This window comes from Hylobates moloch, unplaced genomic scaffold (assembly GCF_009828535.3).
Source record: "Hylobates moloch isolate HMO894 unplaced genomic scaffold, HMol_V3 SCAFFOLD_9, whole genome shotgun sequence".
Taxonomy (NCBI): domain Eukaryota; kingdom Metazoa; phylum Chordata; class Mammalia; order Primates; family Hylobatidae; genus Hylobates; species Hylobates moloch.
Window position 1 is genome coordinate 103,462,534 of NW_026652284.1, and position 17,470 is coordinate 103,480,003.

The 17,470-nt window shown below is 48.3% G+C and overlaps 1 protein-coding gene and 1 non-coding gene across 2 annotated transcripts in view; one reads left to right on the top strand and one right to left on the bottom strand.

Moving 5' to 3' along the window:
* The first annotated feature begins 15,698 nt into the window (after positions 1-15,698).
* Positions 15,699-17,470, top strand: part of FAM83A (family with sequence similarity 83 member A) — a 28,922-nt gene continuing 27,150 nt past the window's right edge. Inside the window, exon 1 of the mRNA XM_032758492.2 lies at positions 15,699-16,876. The gene's annotated coding sequence lies outside the window, so the exon portion shown is untranslated. The remainder of the gene's footprint in view (positions 16,877-17,470) is intronic.
* On the bottom strand, positions 16,958-17,174 carry LOC116814059 (small nucleolar RNA U3). Its single transcript, XR_004371150.1, has one exon. It is a non-coding gene; the product is annotated as a small nucleolar RNA U3 (small nucleolar RNA).

The following is a 17,470-nucleotide window of genomic DNA, read 5'->3' on the forward strand; positions in this document are numbered from 1 at the left end:
TTCCCTGTTCTTAGTAACTGCAGTAGTGTCTCTGGGGAGAGGAGATCTGGACACAGATACACACAGAGAGAAGACGATAAGGAGACCCAGGAGGAAGACGGCCATCTACAAGCCAAGGAGACAGAACGCAGAAGAAACCAATCCTGTCAACACCTTCATCCTAGCCTCCAGCATCGTGCGGGAATAAATTTCTGTTGCTTAAGCCACCTGGGCTGTAGCATTTTTGTTATGTTAGCCCTGGCAGGCCTAGGTCTTCTAATTCTAGAACATCTCATTCTTCCCAATTAGTAACAAATACTAAGCGAACATCTTATGCATGTATGTGATAACAAATGTCTGAGGAGCTTGTGGACAGCCAAAAAATCTGCCTGTCCTAGATTTGGCAGGTTTGCTGTTTCACCCTAGGGAACCCAGAAGAATTTTCCATCTCCCTGAGGGTGAGGACCAGAAGTCCCCAGAATGGCCTGAGCCGAGCCAGGGCATTCACAGGCATCAGGAGCTGGGGCTTTTCTTTTCACTCCTGGCCACTTCCTGCACTTCCATCCCACTCACCCACAGGTCACTGTCTCCATCTGCTTGGCAGGGGACACAGCTGGACTGTGGGCTGCATCTGTCCTGGCCACAGCCACAGCCTGGCTTTCTTGAAACAGTTCTCTGCAGGGGCTGCTCCAGCTGGAGGGACGTCAGGGTGAGTTGGCTCCAGAATCTATGCACACCGTGACTCCCCTCTCCTTTCCAGTTCTCTCTGCTTAAAATAAAAATAATAGCCGGGCGCAGTGGCTCACACCTGTAATCCCAGCATTTTGGGAAGCCAAGGCGGACGGATTGCCTGAACTCAAGCTTTCGAAACCAGCCTGGGCAACACGGTGAAACCCCGTCTCTACTAAAAATACAAAAAATTAGCTGGGTGTGGCAGTGTGTGCCTGTAGTCCCAGCTACTCAGGAGGCTGAGGCAGGAGAATTGCCTGAACTCGGGAGGCGGAGGTTGCAGTGAGCCGAGATCGCGACACTGCACTCCAGCCTGGGCGACAGAGCAAGACCCCATCTCCAAAAATAAAATAAAATAATAAAAATAATAAAGATAAAGAGGGAGTCGGGGGCTGGGTGAGGGGAAGGCTTATCAGGGCCAGGGGGAGGCTGGTGAGGAAGGGCCTGTGGTGGGTTGCAGTTCTCCCGTGGTGCTTTGGGAAGCAGCGAAGTTTTCCCGGGTCTGGCCTTTTCCCCGCAGGCGTTGGTGACATGGCAGGACTTGGTGGTAAGCCCAAGTGTCTCAGCTCCTCATTCTGGCTGTGACAAGCCAGCTGGGCAAGCCGAGGGAGGCCCAGGGAGCCTGGATGTAGGGAGCAGGGAGCAGGGTTTTCTCCAGATGTGCCCTGAAGGATGCAGCCAGCAGTTCTTTTGTCATCTGTGCAGGGGAGCAGAAGGTCATGGTCCTCCCAGCTCAATTTCCTACTCAACAAGTGGCCGGCGAGGTGTGAGTCAGCCTGTTGTTGCTGGACGGGTCTGAGAGCCATCGCTCTGCGTGGTGCTGACAGCACCCAGAACAAGAAGGAAGGCCTCACCCCTGCAGGCCCAGATGCTCCCAGAGAGGCTCCATTGTCCCCACACTGTGGCCAGAGGGAGCCGTCATAAATGCTAACGTGTCCTGCTAAACAGCCTCGGAAGCTCCCGCTGACCATGACATAGAAGCCAGGGTGCCCGCCCGCCTGAGCTTCTTGCGGGCTCACCTCCTAGCCCATCTCTTCCCACTCCTCCCCCACCCCATACCCCACGGACACCCCATTCCCTCCACCCCACCCATCCGGCCGATGACTGTCCCGCTGCTCTCCTCTGTGGCCACAGAGAGGCCTCCTGAGCTGGCTCCCTGCTGCTCACCCTCCCAGCCCCATACTCCCCAGACCTTAGCTTCATCACTGTGCGGTGCCATCATTTCTCAGTTACTGTCGTTCCCACTGGATCACAAGCACCAGGCATTCAGCAGGGGCTGTGCGGTACCCACTGTGCAGAGCCCATGGTGGGCCCTCGAGCATTTGTGTGTTTGATGACTGCATGCAACATTTCCCACCCTGCACTGTAATGGCTCAGCTTTTCTTGAGGGCAGGGACTGTTGTTGATTCATTTCTGCATCCCCAGGTTTTAGTCTGATCAAAGACTTATTTTCTAGTTCCAAAGGCATGCAGGCTCTGATTTCTGTAACTGAGTAAACCTATCCATGGACTGGCCCAGAGTGGGCTGTAAGGCCATTGCCCTCTCTCAGTATACTTGGTGGGGAGACAGCGAGGCCCCCCAGCCAGAGGAGAGGAAAGAGTTACAGGACTCACCTCACAGCGCCCTTCCACTCTGCTCCTGCTGACAGATGAGATAAGTCAGAGTGGGTGTGTTCCCAGCAGCCCTGGGGCCCCAAAGAACTGTGGGCCTGCTCCTTCCAAGTTCAGGCCCAGAACAACACAGTGGTTCTGCCCACAGTTCCAACAGGTATAACAGCAACTGGGTAATAGTGTGTGTCCCCATCACCCCAGGCCAGAGCCATGAGGACACAGAGCCATGAGGCCTCCTCCTTTACAGGGCTACTGGGTCTCATGGTTCTTATCTCCAGGAGCCAGGCACACAGGGACTGGGCTGTCTGAGCACCAAGCCTTTGAAATCATATCACGAAAATCTACCCCTGAGCCTATATCTCAAACATAGCGTTTGTGCCTGAAATTGCACAATTGGATTGTGGCAGTTGCATCATCTGGCTCATAGTTTAAGGCTTAGAGATTTCACTACTTTAGATGACAGCTCGATGGCCCAAGGGAGAAAGTCTGATTACAAAGTGGCATTTACTGAGAGGTCCAGGCCCCCAAAAGGGATTGATCTGGGGGTCCCAGAACCGGGACTCCAGCAGCCCCCACATACATACACAGTAGGCACTCACTGAATGTGGAATGAATGCATGATATAAGTTTATAAGTGAATGCATGATGTAAGTCCGTCGACCTTTTAATAGTCAAACATCTTCCCCCACTTTACACACACACACACACACACACACACACACAGAGAGAGAGAGAGCAGGTCTTTGCTTATTGAAGGGAAGCAGGGAATTGGTCACAGTGAGTTGATTCATCCTTACAATTTGTAAGTGACTAAAACCAAAGAGGGGTGTAAACCAGAATCTTCTAGAGCAAGCTTGTCCAATCCATGGCATGAGGACTGCATGCAGCCCAGGACAGCTTTGAATGCTGCCCAACATAAATTAATAAATTTTATTAAAACATTATGAGATTTATGCATGGACCCTTTTTTTTTTTTTAGCTCATCAGCTATTGTTAGTATCAGTGTATTTTATGTGCGTCCCAAGACAATTCTCCTTCTTCCAATGTGGCCCAGGGCAGCCAAAAGATTGGACACCCCTGTTATTGAACACTGCCTTTCTCTGCAAAAAGAAGCAGTCAGCAAGAGTTGGCAATGGGGGTGGCGAGAGGTCGTACAGTACGCATAAAAGGAATACAACCCACTTGGTCCACAGAAAGGGCCGAAGCTGGTATTCTGTTCTCGCTTTGGACAGAGGCTGCTGGAAGGTGACCAGATGTTTCACTCAACAGACATTGATGAAGTGCAGCTATGAGACAGCCACTGGGATTAAACTGGTGAACAAGACAGACATGGTTCCTCCCTCATTAAGAGACACTGAGTAGGTAAACAAATACATAAATGAGCTAATTCCACATTATGGTAAGTGCTGCGAAGGAGGTGATGAGAGTTAAGCTGAAGCCTAATGAATAAGTTCTTTGCTGCAGACAACAGAATCCACTCTAGCTAGCTACGCAGAAAGGGATTTGTTACAGAGTGTTAATTCATTACAGAATTTCCAGGAGGATCAGGGAACCATGCTTGGATGCCACAAAACAAGGACAACCCAGCCAGGAGGAGGCCCAGCCACACCGTGGGACCTCCCTGCTGCGACCCTCACCTCCCCCTCTGACACACGGTCTGGCACCAGCACTTGCTCCTGTCTAAGCTGCTGAAGAAGAACCAGTCTCTGCATGTGGCCTGCTCAGATGGCTCATGTATGCCTTCCAAGTCGTGCGGGGATGCTCCCGCTTGTCAGACCCAGGTTCCTAGAAGAGCTCTGGCTTTGGGGAGGGCTGGGAAAAGGCTTTTTTCTTTTTTTTCTGTGGAGTCTTGCTCTGCGGCCCAGGCTAGAATGCAATGGTGCGATCTTAGCTCACTGCAACCTCTGCCTCCCAGGTTCAAGCGATTCTCCTGACTCAGCCTCCCAAGTAGACAGGATTACAGGCATGCGTCACCACGCCCAGCTAATTTTTGTATATTTAGTAGAGATGGGGTTTCACCATGTTAGCCAGGCTAGTCTTGAACTCCTGACCTCAGGTGATCCACCTGTCTCAGCCTCCCAAAGTGCTTGGAATACAGGCATCAGCCTCGGTGCCAAGCCAGGGAAAAGACATTTTGAGCTTCTCAGACGCCTTGGAAGAGAACACTCGAGGGAGGTTGCGGGGAACTCCAAGGTATGTAATCTACATTGTTGCTGCAACACACAACAAAATGGTAACAGTTTTTTGTTTTTTTTTTTGTGACGGAGTTTCGCTCTTTTGCCCAGGCTGGAGTGCAATGGCACGATCTCAGCTCACTGCAAGCTCCGCCTCCCGGGTTCACACCATTCTCCTGCCTCAGCCTCCCGAGTAGTTGGGACTACAGGCGCCCACCACCACACCCGGCTAATTTTTTGTATTTTTAGTAGAGATGGGGTTTCACGGTGTTAGCCAGGATGGTCTTGATCTCCTGACCTCGTGATCCACTTGACTTGGCCTCCCAAAGTGCTGGAATTACAGGTGTGAGCCACTGCACCCAGCCTGGTTTTTTTTTTTTTTTTGAGACGAAATTTTGCTCTTGTTGCCCAGGCTGGAGTGCAATGGTGCGATCTCGGCTCACCACAACCTCTGCTACCCGGGTTCAAGCAATTCTCCTGCCTCAGCCTCCCAAGTAGCTGGGATTACAGGCACGTGCCACCACGCCCGGTTAATTTTGTATTTCTTAGTAGAGACAGGGTTTCTCCATGTTGGTCATGCTGGTCTCAAATTCCCGACCTCAGGTGATCCACCCGCCTCAGCCTCCCAAAGTGCTGGGATTACAGGCGTGAGCCACCACACCCAGCCTAGCTATTTTGATGTCCAGTGGTGTGGCTATGAAAGATGTTCTGTTGCTTTTTAAGATTTTTATTGTATTTCTTTTTGCTTGTCTGTTTTTCCCAAATTTTTACAATGAACATGTAATATTTACAAAACAAAGTGCAAATGCCAGTAGTGTTATTTTCAAGGAAAGGAGACACAATGGAGTCCCATGGAAGAAGGGTTTCCCAGCCCGGCTTGGAGGGACGGGCCTTCTGATTACCCCTGCCAGCCTGAGGGCCACTTTGGGCAGGTTCTGACTGTTTGATGGCCTGAACTATTTACTATTCATGAGAATTATCTCTAAGTTGTTAAAGAGATGGCGTTGGGATGAGCTCCTTACACATTCCTTCCTGTGCCATCTGACATCTTCAACCTTTCCTCCCCACCCACTCGCAGCTGTATGTGTGTGTGTGGTGCAGCGGCCTTCAGTGCTCTTGCTCCCCACCCAGCACCCAGACAAAGCTGGGGTGGTTCTGGGAGCTTATTCCAGTACAGTATGTGCGACGTTGTGATACAATAAGAAAGACATATTTGGTCTTTGTTTCCACTTCCCAGCACAGAGCTCCTGAAACCCCGGAATTTCCTGAGTGACAGGGGTGATAGGAGTACCTTTTGTTGTAATATTTGGTCTTAGTCCTCCGTTCCTGATACAAGAGCTTCTAAGACCCTAGGAATCTCCAGAGTGACAAGGGTACCTTTTTGATGATAACAAGATGACTGGTAGCTGGGGGCCCCTAGATAGCTTCAGAATGGGAGCTGGTCATGAGAAAGATCAAGACATGATTAGAAAGCTGGAACTTTCAGTTCCTACCCCTACCCTCTGGGGAGGACAGAGGCTCCACAAAAACCCTGAACCCAGTTGGTAAACACATCCATATTTGAGGAGTAGGGTGCACCCCAGCTCCACAGGGGCAGAAACTCCCGTGGGTGGGACCCTTCTGCACCTCACCCTTCGTACCTTTTCATCGGACAGTTCATTTGTATCCCTTATGATAATCTAGTAAGCATAAGTAAAGTGTTTCCTTGAGTTCTGTGAGCCATTATAGCAAACAACCAAATGAGAAGAGAGGGTTGTAGGAACCCTGATTTGTAGCCAAGCCAGACAGAAGTGTGGGAAAACCTGAGGCCCCACTGCTTGCGGCTGGCATCCGAAGTGGGAGTGGTCTTGTCGGACTGAGCCCTTAACCTGTGGGGTCTGTGCTAAGTCCAGGTACTTAGCGTCAGAGTTGAATTAAATTGCAGGACACGTCTGGGTGCCGTGGCTCATTCCTGTAATCCAGGCACTTTAGGAGGCTGAGGTGGGTGGATCACCTGAGGTCAGGAGTTCAAGACCAGCCTGGCCAACATAATGAAACCCTGTCTCTACCAAAAATATAAAAACTTAGCCAGGCTTAGTGGTGGGCGCCTGTAGTCCCAGCTACTCTGGAGGCTGAGGCAGGAGAATTGCTTGAAGCCAGGAGGCAGAGGCTGCAGTGAGCCAAGATTACACCATTGCATTCCAGCCTGGGTGACAGAGCGAGACTCTATCTAAAAAATAAAAATAAATTGCAAGACACCCAGTTGGTGTCTGCAGAGAACTGGATAATTGCTTGGTGTGGAAAAGCCCACACTTTTGGTGTCAGAAGTATGCTGTGGGTGGAGAAACGGTCTTCCTTTAGTGGACTTCCCCAAAAAGCAATTAGTCCCTTCTGAACTCCTGAGCTTCTGAACTGGGTCCCCTGGCCTCAGCCAGGTGCTGTGCTGGATATGAAAGAGCAGAAGTTATGATCTTTGTTCTAGAAAAAGAGACAATTTCACCAGAGAGACAAGGCACAAGTTAGATCGATAAAAACAAAAAACTCCCCAATTGATGCAACTAGATGGGACTTCGGGGATTGAATATTTTTATATTACAAAAAATATTTTAATTTGGATTCACAAATAATGCAACGTGAGAAAACTAATTTCCTTATGCTGCCACCCAGGGCTGGCTTCATGTGTGCAGTCCCACAGGCCCCACATTCAGAAGGACCCCACACTTGGTTTAATGCTCTGTTGCAATTGTCTCAAAATTCTTGATGATTTGATCATTGAACTTGGATTTCATAAGTGAGGTCTGGTGCTGGTGTGAACAGAAGGATAAGTGAACTTGGGCATCTAGAGTCCCTTGCTGACCCATCCCCATATAGCTTCACATTGTCCTGTGAGCACTTAATTCCAGGAGACCCACGATGCATGGGAGGTCGGCAAGACTCAAAGTGAGCACAAGGTAAGTGTCTTAACTCTGTGATTCAGTGGGGGTGACAGAGCTGAGAAGCCACACTTTCTGTTCAAACCACAACTTGCCTAAATGCAGAAAAAAGGCAATGGCGTTCTGAGAAACATAAATGACCAAGGAATTCTACCGTATGCTTTCTTACTTGTGTCGTTTCCTCACACTGACCAACCAGGTTACACTCAAAATGATGACACAGAAAGACCAAGAAAGATAAGGTGGCCAGGCCTGGTGGCTCACGCCCGTATTCCCAGCACTTTGGGAGGCTGAGGCAGGCAGATCACCTGAGGTCAGCAGTTCGAGACCAGCCTGGCCAACATGGTGAATTCCCATCTCTACTGAAAATAACAAAAATTAGCCAGGCCTGGTGGCTCGTGCCTGTAATCCCAGCTACTCGGGAGGCTGAGGCAGGAGAATCGCTTGAACCCAGGAGGTGGAGGTTGCAGTGAGCCGAAGTCATGCCACTGCACTCCAGCCCGGGTGACAGAACGAGACTCTGTCTCAAAAAAAAATAAAAAAGATAAGGCAACCCACAGTTTCTTTTCTGCTCTGCCCTTCCTATTCATCAGTAAGCCAAAGGTAGAGAGTGTTGGTAGAATGTGTGCATATCAAGAAGTGAAATAAAAATGGTTGAGTTCGTTTTGTGCAGCATTTCTACTTTCTGGTAAGAATGAAATACATATGCATGTACAAACAAAATATGGGTTGTGTAATTTCAGTAATTCCATGTACGAGTTAAACACTCTCATCTTTGCATTTAAAATGTCATTGCACAATGTAAACATGAATGCTAACAATCTTTTTTTTTTTTTTCTGAGATGGAGTCTTGCTCTATCGCCCAGGCTGGAGTGCAGCGGTGCAATCTCTGCTCACTGCCACCTCCACCCCCCGGGTTCAAGCGATTCTCCTGCCTCAGCTTCCTGAGTAGCTGGGATTACAGACATGCGCCACCGCACCCAGCTAATTTTTTGTATTTTTAGTAGAGACGGGGCTTCACCATGTTGGTCAGGCTGGTCCCGAACTCCTGACCTCAAGTGATCCGCCTGCCTCAGCCTCCCAAAGTGTCGGGATTACAGGCATGAGCCACTGCACCTGGACTGCTAATAATCTTAAATTTTAAGTTTTCTTTACTTAAAACTTCAAGAGCAAATAAAAACACTACAAGAAGTCAAGAGAAAGAGTGCAGAAGAAAGGGAAACCCTTTCTGTTTTCATACATTTCACGGCATTTTTTTCCCTTTTGTTTTGAGCAAAAGGACGCACATTTTCATTTTGTATTAGGCCTTGAAAATTATGCAGCCAGGCCAGGCACGGTGGCTCACGCCTGTTATCCCAGCACTTTGAGAGGCCGAGGCGGGCAGATCATGAGGTCAGGAGATCGAGACCATCCTGGCTAACACGGTGAAACCCGGTCTCTACTAAAAATACAAAAACTTAGCCAGGCATGGTGGTGGGCGCCTATAGTGCCAGCTACTCGGGAGGCTGAGGCAGGAGAATGGCATGAACCCGGGAGGCAGAGCTTGCAGTGAGCCGAGATCGTGCCACTGCACTCCAGCCTGGGCAACACAGCAAGACTCCATTTCAAAAAAAAAAAAAGAAAGAAAGAAAAAAGAAAATTATTCAGCCAGCCCTGCTATGACCAGCAATGCATGTTATCATTTCTTAAAGTTATGCATTGGCAAAGATGTGGAGCAACTGAAATTGCTGCAGGGGATACAAAATGTTACAGGCACTTCAGCAAGCGCTTTGGCAGTTTTTTATCGAGTTATACAGACACCTATCATAAGACCCAGCAATCTCACGTCCAGGTGTTGACCTAAGTGAAATGAAAGCATGTTCTTACAAAAACCGGTATATAAATATTTATAGTGGCTTTAGTCATAAACTCCCCAAATTAGAAACAGCCCAACATCCTTCAGCTGGGAAGCAGATAAACAAACTGTGGTACATCCATGCAATAAAATGCTACTCAGCAATAAAAAGCAGCTAGCTACCAACACATGCCACAGTGTGGATGAATCCCAAGTGCGTTATGCCAAGAGAAAGAAGCAGAACTCAAAAGGCTTATACTATATGGTTCCATTTATATGACATTCTGGGACAGGCAGAAATTTAGGGACAGATAACGCATCAGTTCTTGCCAGGTGATGGGGTAGGGGAAGCAGTGACTACAAAGGGCAGGGGGAAGATGTAAATAGTCTGTATCTTTTTTTTTTTTTTAATGAGATGGAGTCTTGCTCTGTTGCCCAGGCTGGAGTGCAGTGGCATGATCTCATCTCATTGTAATCTCTGCCTCCCGGGTTCAAGAGATTCTCTAGCCTCAGCCTCCCGAGTAGCTGGGATTACAGGCACGTGCCATCATGCCCAGCTAATTTGTGTTTTTTTAGTAGAGATGGGGTTTCACCATGTTGGCCAGGCTGGTCTCGAACCCCTGACCTCAGGTAATCTGCCTGCCTCAGCCTCCTAAAGTGCTGGGATTACAGGCATGAGCCACCATGCCCCGCCATATTCTGTATCTCGACCATGATGGTGGTTACACGACTGTATGTGTTTCTCAAAACTCAGAGAGCTGTACACTAACAAGAGTACATTTTATTGCCAATAAGTTATACTTTGATTTTTTAAGTTTTCTGCAATGTCCTAACCAAACCATCAGAGGTCCCATGGTTTTTATGCATGTCGGAAATCCTGAGGAATGGAATGGGGACTCTGAAGTAGGAAACTCGAGAGGGCAAAGGCATTTGCAGCTGTGGCTCTCTGGGAATGGAGCAGTGTTTTTACCAGATGCTGAAGATGGAATCACTGAGGATGACCCTGCAGAGACACCGTTCCCATGAAAAGCATCTGTAAGGCCAGGTGTGGTGGCTCACGCCTGTAATCCCAGCACTTTGGGAGGCCGATGTGGGCAGATCACTTGAGGTCAGGAGTTCGAGCCCAGCCCGGCCAACATGGTGAAACCTTGTCTCAACTAAAAATACAAAAATTAGCTGGGCATGGTGGCACGTGTCTGTAATCCCAGCTGCTCAGGAGGCTGAGGCAAGAGAATCACTTGAACCTGGTAGGCAGAGGCTTCAGTGAGCCTAGATCACGCCACTGCACTCCAGCCTGGGCAACAGAGTGAGACTCTGTCTCAAAAAAGAAAAAAAAAAAAAAAAAAGCAACTGTAAAGGACCTGTGGACGGGGGAGTGGGGTCTAGGGTGCCCAGCAGGACACCCTGGCCTGTTCCGGCTGCCACTCTCTGACCTTGCCTGCCAGCAGAGGCCAGCGCTGCAGGGGCTCCTTGGCCTACCTTCGCTGAGCTGATTTTAGGCAGAATGGATTGATTGATGTTGACAGGGAGCTATTTACCCGTCTAATTAATTATGCCAACTAATTTTCAACTTAATTGCACTTCTCGGGTCATTGGGTAAGGAGACTGTATGATTTTCATGCTGCTGCAGGCCTTGATAAGGAAGTGGCAGGAGAGGGTGGCAGCTGCCCCTGGAGGTCAAACAGGCACCCTGTTCCTTCAGGTCGCTGTGTCCCTGGCCTGACTCCTGCCCGGTGGACAAGCTCTGGAGTCCTATTTGTGTGCATTCTATCCGCATGAGCTGGCCTGTGATTCAAGAGCTCTTTGCTGTCTATTCACCTAAGTGTGCATTCGGTGCCTTCGACGTGCCAGCCCCAAACTGGAATAGGCACTTGGAGTTCCAAGAAGCTAAGTCATGCGTGACCCCACCGCCACCCCAAATTGCTTACAGCCTAAAGGAGGAGATTCCCGCTTACACCAGCAGTTACAGACAAACCCAATCCAGGCTCTGTCATGGGGCCCTTAAGGAATTTACTTAACTTCCCTGTGCCTCAGTTTCTTCATCTAGAAAAACATTACCGGGCTGCGCCAGGATGCGGAGTATATGCAACAGGACTATCCGTCCCTGCTGCTGCCCTCTTTACCTGCCCTGCCCGTTGTCTTGTAGATTGTCCCATGTTCCGGATTTTTCTGATTGTTTCCTTCTCATGGGATGACCTAAAAAACATTTTTTTTTTTTTTTGAGACGGAGTCTCGCTCTGTCCCCCAGGCTGGAGTGCAGTGGTGCGATCTCGGCTCACTGCAAGCTCCGCCTCCCGGGTTCACGCCACTCTCCTGCCTCAGCCTCCCGAGTAGCTGGGACTACAGGCGCCCGCCACCACACCTGGCTAATTTTTTGTATTTTTAGTAGAGACGGGGTTTCACCGTGTTAGCCAGGATGGTCTCGATCTCCTGACCTCGTGATCTGTCTGTCTCGGCCTCCCAAAGTGCTGGGATTACAGGCGTGAGCCACCGCGCCCAGCCTAAAAAACATTTTTTTTAAATCAAAAGCTTATTGAAGCAGTGCAAAACCAATACAAAGTATTTCCTTTCTCCTTCTCCTCCTCCTCCTCCTCTTACTTCTTTTTCTTCTTCTTCTTCTTTTTGAGACAGTGTCTTGCTTCTTTTTTCTGAGATAGGGTCTCACTCTGCCACCCAGGCTGGAGGGTGGTGGTGTGATCATGGCTGTCTGCAGCCTCACCCTCCATGACTCAAGCAGTCCTCCCACTTAAGCCTCCCAAGTTGATGGGACTACAGGTGCATGCACCACCACACTTGGTTAATTAAAAAAAAAAAAAAATTGTAGATATGGGGGTTTCACTATATTACCAGGCTGGTCTGGAACTCCTGGCCCAAGCCTCCCAAAGTGCTGAGATTACACGTATGAGCCACTGCGCCCAGCCGTTTCCTTTCTTTTGAACCATTGAGAGAAAGCTGCCGACAGAATGTGCCATCATCCCTATTATTTTTTGTGTGTTTCCTACAAGCTGGGATTCTCTCTTACAACCACAAATCAACCATCAATATTGGGAAATCAACAGTGATAAATTGCTGCCATTTAATCCTCAGGTCCCCTGCAAGTTCTGCCAACTGTCCCAACATGTCTTTCGAAGCAAAAGAATCCAGTGCAGAATCACACGTTACATTTACTTATCAGAGCTCTTTAGTCTCCTTCAATATGGAGCAGTTCCCCAGACCTCCCTAAGATAATGGCTTTGATAGTTCTGAGATGAGAGGGCAGTTACTTTGTAGTATGTCGTTGCATTTGGCTTTGTCTGATATTTCCTCCTAATTCTATTCTGATCATGTATCTTTGCCAGGAACATCACAGAAGCGATTCTGTCATCTTGTTGCATCCTCTCAGGTGGCTCAAGATTTCAGTTTGTCCCTTTTTGATGAGGGTCACTTTGATCACTTGATTAGGGTGGTGTCTGATAAGTGTCTGTCTTGTAAAGTTTCTTTTTTTTTTTTTTTTTTTTTTTATCTCGGCTCACTGCAAGCTCCGCCTCCCGGGTTCACGCCATTCTCCTGCCTCAGCCTCCCGAGTAGCTGGGACTACAGGCACCCGCCAACACGCCCGGCTAATTTTTTGTATTTTTAGTAGAGACGGGGTTTCACCGTGTTAGCCAGGATGGTCTCGATCTTCTGACCTCGTGATCCGCCCGCCTCGGCCTCCCAAAGTGCTGGGATTACAGGCTTGAGCCACCGCGCCCAGGCTTGTAAAGTTACTTGTTCCCCTTTGTAATTATCAAGTATTTTATGGGGAGTTTATTTTTATTTTATTTTATTTTTTTTGAGACAGTGTCTCATTCTGTTGCCCAGGCTGGAGTGCCTTGCACAAACACGGCTCACTGCAACCTGGACCTCCTGGGCTCAAGCGATCCTCCTGCCCCAGCTGCCTGAGTAGCTGGGACTACCATCGTGCACCATCACATTAATTTTTTTTTTGGTAGAGTCGAGGTCTTGCCCTGTTGCTCAGGCTGGTCTCGAACTCCTAAGCTCAAGCAATCCACCCACCTTGGCCTCCCCAAATTCTGGGATTACAGGTGTGAGCCACCACGCCCTGTCGGGAGTTTATTTGAAACTTTATCCCATTCCTTCTCAAACTTTAAAAATATGTATTCATTTGTGTTAGTCTGGTCTTGTGGTTTCCTACTTTATTTCACGCATTATAATCCTTTATGGCCATGATTTTCATGCTCAGATTGTCCCACGTAAGCCAGTGGGAACCCCTTCAAGTTGACTTCCATGCCTTTTTGACATGGCCTCATCACTCTTTGAGCTCTTTCCTGCTTTCTGGCATGAGATGCTCCATGATCACTTTGTATTTTGTCTGCTCTGGACTTGAAATTGGCCATTTCTCCAAGAAGCCCTGGGCACTAGGCACACACATTGCAGTCTGAGCATCGCTGTCAGCAGACAGAACAGGAGAATATATATATATACACACACACACATATATGTGTATATATAATATTTCTAGAATTTGTCTGCTGTATTTATATTCTATTCATTTATAATATATATTATATATTCAGATTTATTTTTTATCTAAGTTTATCTATCTGTATTGAAAGCTGCGAGTTCAAATAAGTGCCTCCAATTCATATCTAACAAGTCCATTTCAGTTTCCTCCTTTTCTCTATGTGTGCTCCCTGCTCTGATAATAAGAAACCGGGTTTCCTTTACCTTTAATCTGTTTGTTTATTTGATCAATGCTCCTGTATGTAACCAATCTCCCATCTTCCCCCACCTCCTCCAGCTAGAGCTCTGATACCCCTTACAGGCAGCTCCCCTGCCCATATGGACACCCTCTTTGCCCTGTTTGGGCTCTGACTGGCCCCTGTGAGGCCACACCCTCACACCCTATGCAGGCATTCCCTCACCCCCTCAGCCTCCTGCACCTCCTCACCTGGGCTGGGCTCCGATACATGCTCTGAGCCACCAAGCCCATTCCCACCACTGACACCCACCTTGCTCTGACCCACCCAGTGGCTTTAGGATTGAATTGTTCCAGAAGAAAAGAGAGAGGAGGTGTGGAGCAGGGAAGCGTGCACACTTTTAATGACACGGAAAATACACTTCTGAGTAATGCTAAGCAAAAAAGAAGGCAAGATATATAAAATTGCACAGAGAGTACAATATCAATGATGTAGAAAGCTCAGAAAGAGACATTGGCACTCTCTCCAGCTAAAGAGCCAAGCAGAAACTGGACAAGGTTTGTTCACTGACCACCCAGTGCAGCACCCTTAGATCTCACGCCCTTTGAGGTTACCGCTGCACCTTATTTCCTTCATCCATGAAACGGAATGGTAATAGCACTTATTCACAGGGTTGTCATGAGGCCGAAGTGAGTTAACACATGAAAAGCACATAGAACACCACCGCGCACACATAGGACGTGCCACACAAATGTTAGCTGTGACTATAGGGACGAGAAAAGTGAAGTTCAGTAAGGTCCTCTATGTTACCTTCCTGAGGTCCCCTATCATAGGCACAGTCTGGACACAGTTGTGCCCAACTCAAAGTTCATGTAAGCCTTTTGCCGTTGCACTGCTCAAGGAATTAGAAGCAGTGGGAGATGGGGCAACATACCCGTGACCAGGACAAGACCCCCTGAGACATATTCTACAAGTGCCTTGAGGACCAGAAGAGGAGCAGCTACAGCCGCTTGGTAATTCACCAGGAGGGCTTCCCAGCATAGGTCGGATTCAGGATATAGACCTTGGACACTGGGAAAGATTTGAATAAGTTATGATGGTGGAGGGAAGGACTGGGGGAACAGACTGAACAATGGCAGGGGACTGGGATCCCCACATCAGTCACCGGGTGAGGGCCCATCACCTGTAAGGGTGTTCCTCAGCCTCAGCGCTGCAGGTGTTTTGGGCCAGGCAGCTCTGTATTGTGGGGGACTTTCCAGTGCGTTGTTGGGTGTAGCAACACCCCTGGCTTATTCTCACTAATGCCAGTTAACAACCCAGGCCCCCAGAATGACAACCAAAAATGGCTACAGACATTGCCTGATGTCCCCTGGATGGGGGTCCAAAATCACCTCCAGCTGAGTGCCACTGTCCTAGATAAATGAAATCTTCAGGAAGTCCCAATGCCACTCATTTATTAACAGGAGGCTGGCTTCTCATCCTTTCTCTTATTGTTGGATGACCTCATGAAAAGGAGACAACCACACTTCAGATGGCCACAGGAAGGAAGAAGGGAAGTGGAGTCCTCCATAATCCACAGTGCCTGTCACTGAAGGCTCCTTGATAAGGATTTTTCAAGGTATGAACGTGCAGTTCAACAGCTGGCCAGACTTCCTGGTTCAGAAGTGTAATCCTAGGTGGGGAAGTTTGTTATTACAGCCGGCAAGAACGAGGACACTTCACAGGGCTGGGCTGCTGAGGAGAGATGAGAGACTAAGCTGATGAGAATCACCAACCAGTTTGATGACTTGGAGAACAGTCACTTCCTCTTTCTGGGCTACAGTTTTCTCATCAGTAACTGAAGAGCTTGCAGTACCTTCAACATTCCTTCAGGTGAGGACTTCTCTTTGATCCCTGCTATGGTTTGAATGTGTCTCCTAAAGTTCATGTGTTGGAAGCCTAATCCCCAGTGCAAAAGTGTTGGGAGGTGGGGCCTAAGGAGAAGTAATTAGGCCATGAGTATTCTGCCCTCATGTATTCATGAGATTAATGTCATTATCATGGGAGTGAGTTTGTTAAACTGAGTTCCGCAACTTCTTTCTCTCTCTTTCTTCTGCCCTGCACTATGGAATGCACAGTGCAGAAGGTCTCACCAGATACTGGCACCATGCTTTTGGACTTCTCAGCCTCCAGAACCATGAGCCAAATAAATTTCTGTTCATTATAAATCACCCAGTCTGTGGCATCCTGTTAGAGCAGCATAAAATGGACTAAGATAATCCCTATAAAGAGTGGCAACAGAACAGTTCCCAGCTCACTGGCAGAATCCTATGATCAACTAGTAATGTCTCCCAGGGATGGAGGATGAGTGGCATTAACATGTATGGTGTGTTTGCTGACTGTTCTACAGGATTCAACTAGAATCTCTGGGTCTGTGTGAGGACCAAGAGCTGGGGACAGAAGCAGGGCTCTAGAGGGAAAAGTTTCATTCAGATTCCCATTTTTCGTTTTGTTTTAAAGAGCTATTCTGTGAGAAGACAAGGAGAAAATGGTCCCTACAGGTCTCGGGTACTCACTTTTGTCTCAGGGAGACACTCAAGCATTTATTCAACCAAGAAAGAGAATTAGGTCCAGGTGAAAGGAGAACCCCAGAATACCCACCTACTTTTAAAATTCTCCCCTGTGCATATTCAGGAACCAATAAGAGGATTTGTAATGCGCTGTGAGTAGAAAGGGAAGGGGAATGGGAAAGAAAAAAGTGAAGCCTGGAATGGTGGAAAGTACATAGGCTCTGCCATTTACCAGCTGTGTGATCTTGGGCAAGTAACTCAACCTTTCTGAGCCTTGGTGAAATGAGGACTAATAATCCATTTCTCCCTCAGTACAGACAGACAGCATGCAGTGAGCACTCAGTGATGGCCAAGTACGAGAGAAGCCAGGCTGGAATGAACATATGGGACCATTTTGTGCAGGTTCTTAGGTAGGCTCAAGACTTGGTACTTAGTTTAACAGGCAATGGGGAGCTACTGACAACTTAAAAAAAAAAGTAACATAAATGGGAACCACTCAGACTGTGTGTCCTCTTCCTCTTCCAGAGGAAGATAAGAACCATCTTCAATGGCACATGGTAGTTGCTAAATTGCCATGAAGCAATACCTAAAGCCACTTCATGCTCAGGAGAAAACGCTCACCTCCCCCTCCTGGTTCCCAGGAGAAACACGTTCAGAGAAACTTCTCTAGTAATGAACTCGGGAACTGGTCACCGCGAGTATAGTCTCTATGGACAGCTTCGGAGCCATGGAGTGAAGCCGAGCAAATCCATGGACTACTGCCCTGTTCCCGGGTCTATCTCGCTAGACTGGGGAGAGGACTTGGGTGATTCAGGAACAGAGAATGGCCTGAGAAGGACACAGACCAGACCAGAGAGGAAGGAAGATGGGAGAAGGATGTGGGAAAAGGGCTTACATCAATCTCCAGAAGCAAGAGTTGGCAAAAGGCAGAAGGGAAAAGGCATAGATCCAAAAAAGCAATGGGAGAGAGGGTTTATTGGGTTTGTCCTCTTTGACCTCCAGGG